This window comes from Pelodiscus sinensis, unplaced genomic scaffold (assembly GCF_049634645.1).
Source record: "Pelodiscus sinensis isolate JC-2024 unplaced genomic scaffold, ASM4963464v1 ctg179, whole genome shotgun sequence".
NCBI lineage: Eukaryota > Metazoa > Chordata > Testudines > Trionychidae > Pelodiscus > Pelodiscus sinensis.
In genome coordinates this window covers 111,869-125,191 of record NW_027466040.1, presented here as the reverse complement: position 1 = coordinate 125,191, position 13,323 = coordinate 111,869, and the positions used below count along the sequence as shown (strand labels likewise).

Here is a 13,323-nt window from a genome sequence, read left to right as displayed (position 1 = left end):
TCCGAACTAAGAGCCTCTGAGCATAGACACTGATTCCATGTCACACAGGAAATGGTATTTCAATGGAAATGTTCCACAGCACAAGCCTTACAAAGTACGTACTCCCCGCAGTCACTCCCAATGGAGTCCCGGGAAGCACTGGGGAGTAACTAACAGCACCTCTATAAGACGTTCGAAATAACGGGCTTGCCTTGTGGATGCTCACGTTATCACTTTTCTTAAGTGATGTATTTCAGAATAACAGGCTTCTTATTTTTTGTGACATGAGAGTTTATTGTTCCAGAATAATGCCATTGTAGAAATTGCTCTTTTTAAATAGCAATATTGTGTGTGCTCCACTGTCGCTATTTACAAATAGCTCCTTCCTAGGGCCATTAAAGTAATTACGCTCTAGTGTTTCCTGGGGCTCTAAGTCAAGGTAGCACAGCCACTTTAGGGAAGCCTGCCTCAGAGTAATTAAAACCAGCCAAAATATCTGAGAAGCCTTGTATTCCGAAATAGAATGACTCAATTTCAGAATAGCATAAAGTATGTCTACACTACACACTTGTTTTAGCATTTCCCCATTACAAAGTAGCATGTCCTTACTAAGGGAGCCTACCTCTCACAAATGTTGATGCTTCCCTGTTGTGGGAACACACTATTTTGAAAAATATTTTCAAATACTTTAACCCCCAAAATACCTTATTTGAAATAATTCCCCAGTGTGAACATAGCCAAGCATTACATTGTAGCTGTAATGTTTGGCTATTTCCATAGACCCAAGAATCCCAAAATATCAATCCATGCTTTTCTTTCTTCTATTAATAAACCTTTAGATTCTAAAGGATTGGCCCTGCGTGATCTTGTGGGTAAGATCCAAAGTGTAAACTGACCGGGGATTTGTGGCTGGTTCTTTGGGACTGGAAAGACCCGTTCGGGGAAGGTGAGATTGGGTTCTACAACCCCCTCACCTGTGTGCAGGCCCGGGGCTAATTGTGGCACAGGGAGAGCTGGGGTGTCTGAGGGGTTTTGCTCCTGAGGCTTCTGGCTGGCCAGATTGGCAGCTAAAGCACTCAGTGTGACCGGTTTATGGCCTATTTGGGAAAGGCTTCCAGTCTGGGGCTGTAAGGAGCCCCGAGTTTTGAGCAATTCGCCCTGAGCGGACGCCCTCAGCTGTGCCAAGACCTGGCCCGGTCCGTCACAGCCACCTTCCCAGCTCACCTCAACCCTCACCCTACCTTCTCCCCAGTCATCTTTCAACACATAGGGAGGAAGAGTAGGGTGGGTGAGGGGGTCCTTAACGGCCCCCAGCCCAACACGCTCTTGATCAAACAAGTTTTTCCGACACTGATAAACCTCATTCCATGAGGAATAAGCCCTCCATTGTTTCAATTGTTTCCATTTTCTTTTGAAATAATGCAATTGCTGTGTGGATGCTACTGTTGTTCTGCCAGAATAATGTCCCTTATTCCAGAAAAATGGTACAGTGTAGACACACCCTTAGTTCAAATTAGTGCTGCAGTGTAGACATACCCTAAGCTAATTCGAATTAGTGCATCTAGACCTAAAAACTAATTCGAATTAGCATTTTGCTAATTGGAAATAGCGTATCCACATTGAGTGGACCCTGAACCGAAGTTAAGGCTGGCCAGAACCAGTGCCTGCAGGGCATCAGGTTAGGACTTAGAGTGTGGAGCTGCTGCCTCCGTCTAGCCGAGGGTTGTGTTTAAAGGAACCCGACCCCCACCCCGGACAGACAGTTCTCAGGGTTCCCCACTTGCTTGTCTACCTCGATAAGGGACAGCAAAGCAGTCCTGTCTTGGAGTGCCCACACTCGGCACATCAAAGCACTTGGCCATCAGCCCGGCTGCACTTGCCGCAGGCTGCCATCCAAGGGGATCAATTGGGAGGCTGTCAGGATCCAGGAGGCCCTGCAGGAGAGCTTCCATCCCGAGGAGCCCGCAGAGCCACCCCAGTCCTCCCCATCAGGGGCTCATGCCCCATTCCTCCCTAACCTCCTTCCACTTACCCTTCCCTAGCCCCCTTCCTGATGTAAAAAATAAATGACACGTGTGTTGTTAAATAAAGAGAGTTTCTATTTTTGAAAACTGAGGGGTGGGGATTAACCTCTGGGGAGACTGGTAAAAGGTGGTGGGAGAGGGGAAGAGAGAGGGGAGGTGGAAACCTGGGAGGAGGGAGCTGGAAGGGGGAAGCCAGGGGAAGGAGGAGGAGGGGAAGTATCAAACTATGATACGCCATATCTTCAGTACTGTGTACAGATGTGGTCTCCTCACCTCAAAAAAGATATTTTGGCCTCGGAAAGGGTTCAGAAAAGGGCAACTACAATGATTAGGGGTTTGGAGCAGGTCCCATATGAAGAGAGGCTAAAGAGACTGGGACTTTTCAGCTTAGAAAAGAGGAGACTGAGGGGGGATATGACAGAGGTCTATAAAATCATGAGTGGTGTGGAGAGGGTGAATATAGAAAAGTTCTTTACCTGTTCCCATAATATAAGAACTAGAGGACACCAAATGAAATTAATGGGTAGCAGGCTTAAACCTAATACAAGAAAGGTCTTCACACAGCGCACAGTCAACCTGTGGAACTCCTTGCCAGAGGATGCTGTGAAGGCTAGGACTATAACAGAGTTTAAAAAACAACTAGATAAATTCATGGAGGTTAGGTCCATAAAAGGTTATTAGCCTGGGGGAAGGAAGAAATGGTGCCCCTGGCCTCTGTTTGTCAGAGGCTGGAGAAGGATGGCAGGAGACAAATTGCTTGATCACTGTCTTCGGTCCACCCCCTCTGGGGCACCTGGCACTGGCCACTGTTGGCAGACAGGCTACTGGGCTAGATGGCCCTTTGGTCTGACCCAGTATAGCCATTCTTATGTTCTTATCAGTATCAGAAGTGCACCCATGGATACGGAGCACGTAGCTCCGCGGGATCTGGTGCTTCTGGGGCGATGACTTAAAAGCCAGCTCCCCACGCGCACAGGCTCTCACCTCCCCCCAGCCCTTGCTGACTCTGTATTAGAGACAGCAAGGGGGAGGGAAGTGTGTGTAGTTGTCAGGATTAACCGATAAGCCCAGGCTGATCAGTTAGCGTATAGTCGTGTATACGATTAATATCCCATTCACTGAGTGTCACTGTTAGCATTTCTGTAACGCAGTAAGTGCATTGCCGGGAGCAGGTACGCCTTGAGAGGCCTCCAAGCTTACCCAGTACATGGAGAGACCTTTTTTCAAAGGCCCAGCTTCTGATGGGTTTGGTCCTCCTTCTGGGATGCCACCGGATGTGCTGGGATTTCACTGAGACTACTTGCTCCACTAGCCTTGGCTGCCTCTCCCTGTTTTGCTGACTTAGGCTCTCTGGCCTCTGGGAGCCCACACAGGTTGGGAAGCACCAAGTGTAGAAACACAGAGTCTGCAAACAGCTCTATACCGTAAGGCTTAGCTAGAAAATCGTCCAGCACTCAATTGCAGTTCCCCTCCGGAAAGTACACCCAAAATAATATTATCTGACGCGGGAGAGAAATCACTACAATGCAAGCTCATACGTTTGCCCATCCCCTCAATGAGGAGTAACATACGCACAACTTCTCCTGCTCCCCTCCTGCTGTTAGAAATTACACAAACTACATTTGTTTAATTAAAATCTAGCTTTTACAGTTGAGAGATTGCTGTTGTTTATCAAAACAAACTAAAGCACGCATACCGTGTATGGGTGTAGGCATGGATGGAGGAAGGGCAGCGTTAGGAGTGCAGGTTGCTATGGGATGTGGGTGTAGAAAGGAAGAGAAGGGGGGTGGGACCCAATGGATGGGAGCATGGATTGGAAGGGTCTGGAGTGTGGGATGGCTTGGGATGGGGGCTTGTTGAGGAGGAAGAGGAGAGTGGTTGAGGGAGTCCTTACGTGTGGAAGGAGGCCTGGGGGCAAGGTAGTGATGGGGGTCACATGGCAGGCGGGATGCGAGTGTGGGGGGAGGGACTGTGGGTTGGGAAGGAAAGAAACGGGGTTTAAGGGTCCTATAGACGGGGGAAAGGTAGGGATAGGGATAGACTGCGGGATGGGGAAGTGTTCTAGGGAGGAAAAAGAGGGGCTGATGGGCCCCGTGAAGGGAGGGATGCTCTGGGGTTGCAGGTTGCTCTGAGTCTGTGGAGAGAAGAAGGGAAACTGAGGGACACCAGGACTAGGGGGTATGGGCTAGGGAAGAGCACTGGTGGGGGAGCAGCTTGTGTGAGGGGGATGTTGAAATGTACTGCGGGAGTGGAACCTCCGCTCGGACTCGCTGTCTCAGCAAACGTGACTTCCCTTCCTAGACCCGAGTGGGCCGTAAGCCGAGAGATTTCCAGACCCGACACTTATCTCCCGGTCAGCGATGGCTGCTCCGCTCCCCCAGCCAGACGGTTCTCGCCTCGCTTCGACCAAGCTCCCGAGCTCGCTGTTCTCTTTTCCGTTCCATCCCCAGACGAGAGGACACCGGGAGGGTTGACTTCTTATCGCTCGCTACCGAACACAGCAGAGGGGAAAAAACAAACAACAACTTAGCTTTTCAGTCCGCAAGGACGCGGCATCGCTTCTCCTCCCACCATCGCACCGCTGCCTCCCACCATCGGCCACCCCCTCCCGCTGCCACTCCAGGAACGCGGAGAGAACGGAGGCCTTGAATATCTATCCACGCTCTGTTGAACCGCCTACTGCCCCTTCACCAGTCCCCAAGCCACCAGGCTCCGTGTCCCAGCAGGAAGCTCTCTGCCTCAGAAGAAACATACTGCCAGGACGCTTGAAGATTTCAAAGCACGCACCTCTTACTCACACAGAGCCATGGGAAGGCCGAATGCTGAGGACCCGTCATGTGTTCGGAGAATCACGTCCAGGCAGCTCAAGTACATCTCGGACGATTTATTCTCCGCCCACGGCCACGTACTGATTCCTCTGCAAGGGTGGCCAAAAAAGCCCAGCGTTAGCTCTCACTCGCTAAGGTCTGTGGCTGTGGGAATGCTATCCTTTAGTCTTTTCACCCCCTCTCGCCTATGTATTGGGTCCTCTACAAGAACACTGAGTCAGTCAGCCATGATGCACCACCGCTCTCCCTTGCGCGACTGGCGTACCTGCAGAATTCCCGTTGGCTCCTGAGCCCTTAACCCTTGGAGATGCTCCCTGGAATGCCTGCAAGTGTGCTGTACAAGGACACGGCAGAAGCAGAGCAAGGACAAAGACACAGTCAGAAACAGACAGACAGGACGTATTGGCCAATACGAGAGAGCAACAAGAGAGAAACACATGAGAGGCAGCCAGAAACCTTACCACCTTGCGTCTTCCTCCTCGAGCCATGCGTCTGCTGAAAAGGACACCGTGTTCCAGAGAAACCAGCACCCGTGACAAACGGAAGCCCTGACAAACAGGAGCAACCAAGGAAGCACCTCGGGAACCTCCGCTCGGACTCGCTGTCTAAACAAACGTGACTTCCCTTCCTAGACCCGAGTGGGCCGTAAGCCGAGAGATTTCCAGACCCGACACTTATCTCCGTGACAGCGATGGCTGCTCCGCTCCCAGCCGGACGGTTCTCGCCTCGCTTCGACCAAGCTCCCGAGCTCGCTGTTCTCCTTTTCGTTCCATCCCCAGACGGGAGGACACCGGGACGACTGACTTCTTATCGCTTGCTACCGAACCCAGCAAAGAGGGAAAAAACAAACCTAGCCCTTCAGTCCGCAAGGACGCGGCATCGCTTTTCCTCCCCTATAACCCACCGCAGCCACCCCCTCCCGCTGCAACTGTAGAAACACGGAGAGAAAGGAGGCCTTGAATCTCTATCCACGCTCTGTTGAACCGACTACTGCCCCTTCCCCAGTCCCCAAGCCACCAGGCTCCGTGCCCCAGCAGGAAGCTCTCTGCCTCAGAAGAAACCTACTGCCAGGACGCTTGAAGATTTCAAAGCACCCATCTCCTACTCACGCTGAGCCATGGGAAGGCCGAACGCTAAGAACCCCTCCTGTGTCCCAAAAATCACGTCCAGGCAGCTCCAGTCCATCTCGGACGGTCTCTTCTCCGGACACGGCCCCGCGCCGATTCGTCTGCAAGCACGGAAGAAAAACCCCAGCGTGAGCTCTCAGTCACTAAGGTCTCTGGCTGCGGGACTTCTATCCTTTAGACCTTGCCCCTCCCTCCCCTCTCTATCGGGACCGCTACAAGAACACTGAGTCAGTCACCCCTGATGCACCACCACTTTCCCTTGCTCTACCTTGCGTACCTGCATGATTCCCGTTGGCTCCGGAGCCCTTAACCCGTGGAGATGCTCACCTGGAATGCCTGCAAGTGTCCCATAGAAGGACACGGCAGAAGCAGAACAAGGACAGAGACACAGACAGAAACAGACAGACAGAACGTATTGGCCAATACGGGAGAGCAACAAGAGAGAAACACACGAGAGGCAGCCAGAAACCTTACCACCTTGCGTCTCCCTCCTCGAGCCGAGCGTCTGCTGAGAAGGACACCGTGGTCCACAGAAACCAGCACCACTGACAAACGGGAGACCTCTTTCTCCCACAACCAAGGCAGCACCTCGGAAACCTCCGCTCGGACTCGCTGTCTCAGAAAACGTGACTTCCCTTCCTAGAACCGAGCGGGCCGTAAGCCGAGAGATTTCCAGACCCGACACTTATCTCCGTGACAGCGATGGCTGCTCCGCTCCCAGCCGGACGGTTCTCGCCTCGCTTCGACCAAGCTCCCGAGCTCGCTGTTCTCCTTTTCGTTCCATCCCCAGACGGGAGGACACCGGGACGACTGACTTCTTATCGCTTGCTACCGAACCCAGCAAAGAGGGAAAAAACAAACCTAGCCCTTCAGTCCGCAAGGACGCGGCATCGCTTTTCCTCCCCTACAATCCACCGCAGCCACCCCCTCCCGCTGCAACTGTAGAAACACGGAGAGAAAGGAGGCCTTGAATCTCTATCCACGCTCTGTTGAACCGACTACTGCCCCTTCCCCAGTCCCCAAACCACCAGGCTCCGTGCCCCAGCAGGAAGCTCTCTGCCTCAGAAGAAACCTACTGCCAGGACGCTTGAAGATTTCCAAGCACCCATCTCCTACTCACGCAGAGCCATGGGAAGGCCGAACGCTGAGAACCCCTCCTGTGTCCCAAAAATCACGTCCAGGCAGCTCCAGTCCATCTCGGACGGTCTCTTCTCCGGACACGGCCCCGCGCCGATTCGTCTGCAAGCGCGGAAGAAAAACCCCAGCGTGAGCTCTCACTCACTAAGGTCTCTGGCTGCGGGACTTCTATCCTTTAGACCTTGCTCCTCCCTCCCCTCTCTATCGGGACCGCTACAAGAACACTGAGTCAGTCACCCCTGATGCACCACCACTTTCCCTTGCTCTACCTTGCGTACCTGCATGATTCCCGTTGGCTCCGGAGCCCTTAACCCGTGGAGATGCTCACCTGGAATGCCTGCAAGTGTCCCGTAGAAGGACACGGAAGAAGCAGAGCAAGGACAGAGACACAGACAGAAACAGACAGACAGAACGTATTGGCCAATACGAGAGAGCAACAAGAGAGAAACACACGAGAGGCAGCCAGAAACCTTACCACCTTGCGTCTCCCTCCTCGAGCCGAGCGTCTGCTGAGAAGGACACCGTGGTCCAGAGAAACCAGCACCCCTGACAAACTGTGACGGACCAGGCCGTGTCTGGGCACAGCTAAGGGCGTCCACTCAGGGCGAATTGCTCAAATCCGGGGCTACTTACAGCCCCCGACTGGCGACCTCTCCACACAGGCCACAAACCAGTCCCACAGAGCGCTTCAGCTGCCTGTCTGAAGCCTCCCGAGCAAAACCCCTCCGACACCCCAGCAATATCCGTGCCCCAGATGGCCCCGGGCCTATACACAGGTGGGGGGTCCTAGCACCCAATCCCACCTACCCCGAACAAGTTCTGTCCGGTTCCAAGAAACCAGCCACAGATCCCTGGTCAATTTACCCTCTGGACCTTACCACAAATCACGCTGGGCCAATCCTTTAGAATCTATATCTAAAGGTTTATTATTACAAGAAAGAAAAGCTTGAGAGTGAGGTTATTAAAGTACAGTACGTTACATGCACCGAATCTCCCAGTCCTCGATGCAGGCTCTAGCAGAGATGTTGCAGCTGCTGGTTAAAAGTCCTTATTGCACATCCTACGATCAGGATGGGTTCACAGGTCTTCCAGGCTCTTCAATCCCTGCAATGCTGCCTCTGGGATGAAGTGCTGAGCTGAGAACAAAACGGCATCGACCACATGGCCTCTTTATATTCCTTCCTGGCCTCTTCCAGTATGCAGCAAGTCACCTGGTCAGGTTTCCTGCTGGCTGCCCTCAGGTGACAAATCCCATTCTTTGGGTGTGTCCATAGCCTATTGAGAGCCATTGTTCCACAGGGCTTTGCTACTCAGCCTGTCCATAGCCATGCTTAACCACATTCACAGAAATATTCAGCTTCCACACAGATTACAGATCTACACACACAGACATTATATACTCACATAAACAGTGTACACAGGATCAGAAAACAACAAGCTCCCATTCAATACCCCACATGGCTCCCTTTCATACAGATTTCTGGGGCCCACACCCCCACCTAGGGGTGCAGCAGCGATCTGGCTGCTTCCCTCCAATTTGGTAATGTGACACAAACGGGAGACCTCTTTCTCCCACAACCAAGGCAGCACCTCGGAAACCTCCGCTCGGACTCGCTGTCTCAGAAAACGTGACTTCCCTTCCTAGAACCGAGCGGGCCGTAAGCCGAGAGATTTCCAGACCCGACACTTATCTCCGTGACAGCGATGGCTGCTCCGCTCCCAGCCGGACGGTTCTCGCCTCGCTTCGACCAAGCTCCCGAGCTCGCTGTTCTCCTTTTCGTTCCATCCCCAGACGGGAGGACACCGGGATGACTGACTTCTTATCGCTTGCTACTGAACCCAGCAAAGAGGGAAAAAACAAACTTAGCCCTTCAGTCCGCAAGGACGCGGCATCGCTTTTCCTCCCCTATAATCCACCGCAGCCACCCCCTCCCGCTGCAACTGTAGAAACACGGAGAGAAAGGAGGCCTTGAATCTCTATCCACGCTCTGTTGAACCGACTACTGCCCCTTCCCCAGTCCCCAAGCCACCAGGCTCCGGGCCCCAGCAGGAAGCTCTCTGCCTCAGAAGAAACCTACTGCCAGGACGCTTGAAGATTTCAAAGCACCCATCTCCTACTCACGCAGAGCCATGGGAAGGCCGAACGCTGAGAACCCCTCCTGTGTCCCAAAAATCACGTCCAGGCAGCTCCAGTCCATCTCGGACGGTCTCTTCTCCGGACACGGCCCCGCGCCGATTCGTCTGCAAGCGCGGAAGAAAAACCCCAGCGTGAGCTCTCACTCACTAAGGTCTCTGGCTGCGGGACTTCTATCCTTTAGACCTTGCCCCTCCCTCCCCTCTCTATCGGGACCGCTACAAGAACACTGAGTCAGTCACCCCTGATGCACCACCACTTTCCCTTGCTCTACCTTGCGTACCTGAATGATTCCCGTTGGCTCCGGAGCCCTTAACCCGTCGAGATGCTCACCTGGAATGCCTGCAAGTGTCCCGTAGAAGGACACGGCAGAAGCAGAGCAAGGACAGAGACACAGACAGAAACAGACAGACAGAACGTATTGGCCAATACGGGAGAGCAACAAGAGAGAAACACACGAGAGGCAGCCAGAAACCTTACCACCTTGCGTCTCCCTCCTCGAGCCGAGCGTCTGCTGAGAAGGACACCGTGGTCCAGAGAAACCAGCACCACTGACAAACGGGAGACCTCTTTCTCCCACAACCAAGGCAGCACCTCGGAAACCTCCGCTCGGACTCGCTGTCTCAGAAAACGTGACTTCCCTTCCTAGAACCGAGCGGGCCGTAAGCCGAGAGATTTCCAGACCCGACACTTATCTCCGTGACAGCGATGGCTGCTCCGCTCCCAGCCGGACGGTTCTCGCCTCGCTTCGACCAAGCTCCCGAGCTCGCTGTTCTCCTTTTCGTTCCATCCCCAGACGGGAGGACACCGGGACGACTGACTTCTTATCGCTTGCTACCGAACCCAGCAAAGAGGGAAAAAACAAACTTAGCCCTTCAGTCCGCAAGGACGCGGCATCGCTTTTCCTCCCCTATAACCCACCGCAGCCACCCCCTCCCGCTGCAACTGTAGAAACACGGAGAGAAAGGAGGCCTTGAATCTCTATCCACGCTCTGTTGAACCGACTACTGCCCCTTCCCCAGTCCCCAAGCCACCAGGCTCCGTGCCCCAGCAGGAAGCTCTCTGCCTCAGAAGAAACCTACTGCCAGGACGCTTGAAGATTTCAAAGCACCCATCTCCTACTCACGCAGAGCCATGGGAAGGCCGAACGCTGAGAACCCCTCCTGTGTCCCAAAAATCACGTCCAGGCAGCTCCAGTCCATCTCGGACGGTCTCTTCTCCGGACACGGCCCCGCGCCGATTCGTCTGCAAGCGCGGAAGAAAAACCCCAGCGTGAGCTCTCACTCGCTAAGGTCTCTGGCTGCGGGACTTCTATCCTTTAGACCTTGCCCCTCCCGCCCCTCTCTATCGGGACCGCTACAAGAACACTGAGTCAGTCACCCCTGATGCACCACCACTTTCCCTTGCTCTACCTTGCGTACCTGCATGATTCCCGTTGGCTCCGGAGCCCTTAACCCGTGGAGATGCTCACCTGGAATGCCTGCAAGTGTCCCGTAGAAGGACACGGCAGAAGCAGAGCAAGGACAGAGACACAGACAGAAACAGACAGACAGAACGTATTGGCCAATACGAGAGAGCAACAAGAGAGAAACACACGAGAGGCAGCCAGAAACCTTACCACCTTGCGTCTCCCTCCTCGAGCCGAGCGTCTGCTGAGAAGGACACCGTGGTCCAGAGAAACCAGCACCACTGACAAACGGGAGACCTCTTTCTCCCACAACCAAGGCAGCACCTCGGAAACCTCCGCTCAGACTCGCTGTCTCAGAAAACGCGACTTCCATTCCTAGAACCGAGCGGGCCGTAAGCCGAGAGATTTCCAGACCCGACACTTATCTCCGTGACAGCGATGGCTGCTCCGCTCCCAGCCGGACGGTTCTCGCCTCGCTTCGACCAAGCTCCCGAGCTCGCTGTTCTCCTTTTCGTTCCATCCCCAGACGGGAGGACACCGGGACGACTGACTTCTTATCGCTTGCTACCGAACCCAGCAAAGAGGGAAAAAACAAACCTAGCCCTTCATTCCGCAAGGACGCGGCATCGCTTTTCCTCCCCTATATCCCACCACAGCCACCCCCTCCTGCTGCAACTGTAGAAACACGGAGAGAAAGGAGGCCTTGAATCTCTATCCACGCTCTGTTGAACCGACTACTGCCCCTTCCCCAGTCCCCAAACCACCAGGCTCCGTGCCCCAGCAGGAAGCTCTCTGCCTCAGAAGAAACCTACTGCCAGGACGCTTGAAGATTTCAAAGCACCCATCTCCTACTCACGCAGAGCCATGGGAAGGCCGAACGCTGAGAACCCCTCCTGTGTCCCAAAAATCACGTCCAGGCAGCTCCAGTCCATCTCGGACGGTCTCTTCTCCGGACACGGCCCCGCGCCGATTCGTCTGCAAGCGCGGAAGAAAAACCCCAGCGTGAGCTCTCACTCACTAAGGTCTTTGGCTGCGGGACTTCTATCCTTTAGACCTTGCCCCTCCCTCCCCTCTCTATCGGGACCGCTACAAGAACACTGAGTCAGTCACCCCTGATGCACCACCACTTTCCCTTGCTCTACCTTGCGTACCTGCATGATTCCCGTTGGCTCCGGAGCCCTTAACCCGTGGAGATGCTCACCTGGAATGCCTGCAAGTGTCCCGTAGAAGGACACGGCAGAAGCAGAGCAAGGACAGAGACACAGACAGAAACAGACAGACAGAACGTATTGGCCAATAAGAGAGAGCAACAAGAGAGAAACACACGAGAGGCAGCCAGAAACCTTACCACCTTGCGTCTCCCTCCTCGAGCCGAGCGTCTGCTGAGAAGGACACCGTGGTCCAGAGAAACCAGCACCACTGACAAACGGGAGACCTCTTTCTCCCACAACCAAGGCAGCACCTCGGAAACCTCCGCTCGGACTCGCTGTCTCAGAAAACGTGACTTCCCTTCCTAGAACCGAGCGGGCCGTAAGCCGAGAGATTTCCAGACCCGAAACTTATCTCCGTGACAGCGATGGCTGCTCCGCTCCCAGCCGGACGGTTCTCGCCTCGCTTCGACCAAGCTCCCGAGCTCGCTGTTCTCCTTTTCGTTCCATCCCCAGACGGGAGGACATCGGGACGACTGACTTCTTATCGCTTGCTACCGAACCCAGCAAAGAGGGAAAAAACAAACCTAGCCCTTCAGTCCGCAAGGACGCGGCATCGCTTTTCCTCCCCTATAACCCACCGCAGCCACCCCCTCCCGCTGCAACTGTAGAAACACGGAGAGAAAGGAGGCCTTGAATCTCTATCCACGCTCTGTTGAACCGACTACTGCCCCTTCCCCAGTCCCCAAACCACCAGGCTCCGTGCCCCAGCAGCAAGGTCTCTGCCTCAGAAGAAACCTACTGCCAGGACGCTTGAAGATTTCAAAGCACCCATCTGCTACTCACGCAGAGCCATGGGAAGGCCGAACGCTGAGAACCCCTCCTGTATCCCAAAAATCACGTCCAGGCAGCTCCAGTCCATCTCGGACGGTCTCTTCTCCGGACACGGCCCCGCGCCGACTCGTCTGCAAGCGCGGAAGAAAAACCCCAGCGTGAGCTCTCACTCACTAAGGTCTCTGGCTGCGGGACTTCTATCCTTTAGACCTTGCCCCTCCCTCCCCTCTCTATCGGGACCGCTACAAGAACACTGAGTCAGTCACCCCTGATGCACCACCACTTTCCCTTGCTCTACCTTGCGTACCTGCATGATTCCCGTTGGCTCCGGAGCCCTTAACCCGTGGAGATGCTCACCTGGAATGCCTGCAAGTGTCCCGTAGAAGGACACGGCAGAAGCAGAGCAAGGACAGAGACACAGACAGAAACAGACAGACAAAACGTATTGGCCAATACGAGAGAGCAACAAGAGAGAAACACACGAGAGGCAGCCAGAAACCTTACCACCTTGCGTCTCCCTCCTCGAGCCGAGCGTCTGCTGAGAAGGACACCGTGGTCCAGAGAAACCAGCACCACTGACAAACGGGAGACCTCTTTCTCCCACAACCAAGGCAGCACCTCGGAAACCTCCGCTCGGACTCGCTGTCTCAGAAAACGTGACTTCCCTTCCTAGAACCGTGCGGGCCGTAAGCCGAGAGATTTCC

At 54.2% G+C, this 13,323-nt stretch overlaps 1 long non-coding RNA gene across 1 annotated transcript; it reads right to left on the bottom strand.

Moving 5' to 3' along the window:
- Positions 1–3,624: 3,624 nt before the first annotated feature.
- Positions 3,625–5,784, bottom strand: LOC142826314 (uncharacterized). Its single transcript, XR_012900476.1, has 2 exons — positions 4,791–5,784; positions 3,625–4,491 (listed from the first exon to the last, which is right to left on the bottom strand). It is a non-coding gene; the product is annotated as an uncharacterized LOC142826314 (long non-coding RNA).
- Between the last annotated feature and the right edge of the window lie 7,539 nt (positions 5,785–13,323).